This window comes from Belonocnema kinseyi, chromosome 10, assembly GCF_010883055.1.
Source record: "Belonocnema kinseyi isolate 2016_QV_RU_SX_M_011 chromosome 10, B_treatae_v1, whole genome shotgun sequence".
In the NCBI taxonomy this organism is placed as follows: Eukaryota; Metazoa; Arthropoda; class Insecta; order Hymenoptera; family Cynipidae; genus Belonocnema; species Belonocnema kinseyi.
The window spans coordinates 55,479,131-55,483,764 of NC_046666.1; the positions used below are offsets into that span (position 1 = coordinate 55,479,131).

Consider the following 4,634-nt stretch of genomic DNA (forward strand, 5'->3'; position numbering starts at 1 on the left):
AATAATAATAGGCAGGAAAATAAAAAATTGGTTGGGGAAAAATACGGGAATTTCTAAAGTGAAGTTTTGTGGTAACCCTGATATAATGTTCTTCTTAGGAATTTATTTGCCTTTTATTTTTTCATTCTTCTTCCTAAGATCACCTTTTTATTTATGAATTTTACAATTTTTCAAAAGTTTAACAATTTTGTTCAAAAAATCATCTTTTGTGGTTGAAAATTTAACTGTTTTGTTGAACATTTGTCAAGCTTAAATATTTTTAGACGAAAAATTAAGATTTTTGTTGTTGAAAATTTGTCTTTTTAATATAAAAATGCATATGTTTCGGAAGAAATTTTATCTTTCTGAGATAAGAATGCAACTTTTTATTTGAAAATTCCACAGTTTTGTTAAAAAGCCATTCTTTTTGCTTGAAAATTTAACTTTTTTGTTTTTAATTCAACATTTTCGTAGAAAATTTAATTGTTGTTAAAAATTCATATTTAGTTGTTAAGAAGTTAACTGAATTCTTTTTTGGATGAAAACTCAACCATTACTTTTAAAATTTTTCTTTTATATATGAAAATTCATTTGCTGTTTACTATAAATTTGACTTTTCTTACATGAAAATGCAAATACAGCTAAACTCCTCTATAGCGCCGATTTTGGGGCTGACGACGGGTGGGAACTAATTCATTATAGCCAGCTCCACTTTTGTTTGTTCACGCCTGCTCTATTGAGGATCAACCGCGTACCCCGCGCAGCTCCCTTTACACCTACCTGCGACAGGGAGTCAATTCTCTGAAGGGTTATAGAAGGGAGGGTCATTAAAGGATTTCATTGTATTTGATTCAAGGTTCAATAGAGTTGTTAAAAAGTCATCCTTTTTAGTTGAAAATTCAACTTTTTTGTGGAAAATTCGACTGCTTGTGTTAAAAATCCAAGCATCTTCGTAAAAAATGTACTTCTTGCTTCATTTTAAAGCTCATATTTTGATATTGAAAAGTAAAACTAAAAACATTTTTGGATGAAACTTTTAATATTGCTTTTCCGTTTTTTAATTTGTGTTCTTAATTTAAAAGTTCATCTAATTTAGTAGAAATTACATCTTTCTTAGTTAAAAATGCAACAATTTTGTATAAAGGTCATCTTTTTGAAATGAAAATTCAACTCTTAATTTTTGTTAAAAATTTATATTTTTGCATTAAAAAGTCAACTGAAATCTTTTTTCGATGAAAATACAAGTTTTTTTTTTAAATTTGTGTTTTTGATTTAAAAAATTTATCTGCTTTAGAGTAAATTTCATCTTTCTTGAATAAAAACGAATGTATTTATTGAAAAATGTGGGTAAAAATTTTTCTTTGTGAATTCAGCTGTTTTGATAACGATTTTTATTTCTAGTTGAAATTTCACCTCTCTGGTTAAAAGCTTAAATATCGTGTTGAAAACTCACCTCTTTCAATTAAAAATGTAACTAGGTGATTAAAAGTTCACCTCCTATGTTGAAATATTGTTGTTTTTTTGTATGAAGATTCATCTCATAGATTTTGGCTTAAACGTTCAACAATTTAGGTGCATTTTTTCTTTCATGACCGAAAAGTCTTTATTTGTTTCAAATTCGTCATTTTGGTTTTGAAATTTAGGTTTTAAATGAAATTTCATCTCTACAGGTTGATGAAGGTAGTTTAAAAATGAAAAATAATCGATGTTTACCTAGTTGTTTACGTTAAAAATTATTTGAAATAAATTTGAACTAATATTTTACTTTTATTATAATGCTTCGCAATTTCAAAAGGAATCATAAACATAATATTAATAAATAAACATAAAAATATTAAACTAAAACATTTTTCTAAGCTCTCGACAATTCCTCAGATAAAATTAGATATTATTAGATAATATAATACGTAAACCCTCTGAATGCTCAAAAATCCTTGATTCTTGTGAAATTATTTTTATAGAAATATTGTAAAATGTTAGAAATCTTGGTTATCTATTGAAATATCATAAAAAGAGTTTCTCATTCTGCATATTTCCTTGGAATCATTGAAAATCTTTATAAGGTTTAAAAATTGTTTGCAATCTTAATACATTTTTTAAATTTCTTAGATTCCCTTGAAGTTTTGCAAATAATATGAACTATCTAGTCACTTCTGCAAATATGAAAACAAGAATAAGTTTAAGTATAAAAAATAGTGAATAAGAGCTTTATACTTGTAATTATATACATGTTCATAAAAAAAATAATAATTATATTTTGACGTTGAAATTTTGAACCTCGAAAATTTAACTTAAATACAAAAGATTATTGATACATAATAAGAGCGCACTTCCGAATCTCGCCAATCATTTCCATTTTTATTATAATTAATATAAATAGGAAAAGGGCTTTTATATTGATCCGAAATTTTTTACATTCAACTAAAAATAAAATCACTGCAAATTTTGATTTGCGTCTATATAGCTATTCTTTTATCATTAGAGTCTTTATTCATGAATACAAGTTGTGAAGTTTGATTTTATTCTTTTAATCCTTTTAAGAAGGAAAATTAAACAAATTTCAACTCGTAAATTGATGTTTACTTTATTTTTTGCAAATGCACCAAACACCTTGATTTTTAACTTTCTAAGAATTTCGTTTTTAATCTACAAAAAGGATAATAATAATATTTTTATATATCTTTTTATTCTTATAGTCTACAAACGCATGAAAGAAGATGGTTGCTACTGAAAAGTACTTGCACATTAGGTGTGTTGTTTGAGTATAATATGTCTAATACAATATGCGGACCATTTGTTTTCTTTAGTTGGAGATACAAACTTTTTAATTTTTGAAAGTGTATGTTTTCTGTATGAAACAGGATATGCCTTCTATCTAAAATGACAATATTGCCACAGTATTTCACATAACAGTTCGACAAATCCCGAAAATAAACATTTTCATTGTTTTATGCAATTTTTCAAGTTTATTGAATAAACAATCTATATGGAAAATATAAAAAAATCGATTTTTTTTTAACTGTCTTTTTCATACTTTATACTAAATAATTAAGCAGAGGGTGCTCCATATATGTTTGAAACAGATTTTTATAACTTAATTTAATAAAATATGCGATTTTTGTGAAAAATTTGAGGATATAATTATTATTAATTTCGGAACAAATAACGACTTTGATCGGATATTTAATATGAAAGTTTGTAGACCAAATTGGCAATTATCGCTTCAGCCCCTTACGAAAAAATTCCACTTTTTTGAAAATGATGAGATGTAAAATTTGCATCAAATTTCATTTTATAATTTAAACTCTAAAATGTAACTAAAGTTGTCGAGAAAAAAATTCGTTCATAAAATTGGGTAAATATTTAAATCTGCTCTCATTAATAAATGGAATCGATTCATTTGGACTTAAGAGGCTTTTGGCAACAACGTAAATCTTATGTGATTCACACAAGTTGTCTGTTAATGTAATAGCTTTTATCTTCAACCATTAGTGAATTATTTTTCTAATTTAATTAAAACATAAATTTATTTATCGAAAATTTCAGTTGTGAAAATCATGCTCTTTATTATACCTTCAAAATATACAAAACTATAAGAGTAAGTAGATAATAAAAAAACTTTTGATTGACGTTAACGATAAACTTTGAAGATGATAATTAAGTCTAAAAACTTGTTTTCGAATCATTCAAAAAGCTTTGAAAAATAATTTTAAAAAAAATTCTATTTTTTTAACTGTGTCTTGCTATGAATAATTTAAAAAATACGACTCAATATAATTAAAAACAGCAGTATGATAGTTTTTATAAATGAGAGAATTTTGTGTTCATTGCGATAACTTAAGTGCCGATGTTTAACAATTATTTAAACAATTTTTAAAAACTAATATACAGTTTTCGTATAACACAATAAATATACCTCATTTTTTGCATAACTTATTAAAAATATCTTGCCAGTGACCACTTGCTGTTATATTTTTTAAATCAGCGACAAATGTTAATAATTTAAGAAATATTTATAAACCAATTTACATTTTCAACATTATCCTACAATTAAATCAAATTTTCTGCAAATTCTACTAAAAATATTTTGCTTGTGACATCTAGCTGTAATTTTCTTAAAATTAATGAAAAATAATAATTATTTAAACAATCTTTATAAATAAATACATATTTGGACTATTTTTTCAAGAATGAGCTCCATTTTATTAGCAAAAACAACTAAAAGTGATAGCCAATCAATATTTTCCATGATAATTAGCCAATGGACAAGAAAAGTTGATCATTTAAAAAATATTTATGTAAAAAGTAATTTTCAACTATTCTTACATTAATCGGTTTGCTTTATCGTGAAATAGTATAGAAATATGTTATTAATGAACATTTCTGTTCATATTTGCCCAATTAACAAAAATAGTTAGTTATTTGAACCAGAGAGAAATAGAGAGTCACAATGCATTAGAAATATCAGATGACAGAAAGATGGCGCGCCCTACTCGCCCGTATGCCCGTATATATATATATATAATTAAAAATTTGTCATAAGGACAACCGCTGGATTTCGCCGGGAGCGGGTGCTAATCTGAAAAATTGCACCCGCTTCCAGTGAAATCGCGGTAAAATTTCAGCCATAACCACGTCTCACAACCGTGAGATAG

At 25.8% G+C, this 4,634-nt stretch overlaps 1 protein-coding gene across 1 annotated transcript in view; it reads left to right on the forward strand.

Annotated features, from left to right (window-relative positions):
• The window catches only part of LOC117182033 (protein O-mannosyl-transferase TMTC2), a 560,376-nt gene that overhangs the window by 231,949 nt on the left and 323,793 nt on the right, over positions 1-4,634 (forward strand). The gene's annotated exons all lie outside the window — the stretch shown is intronic.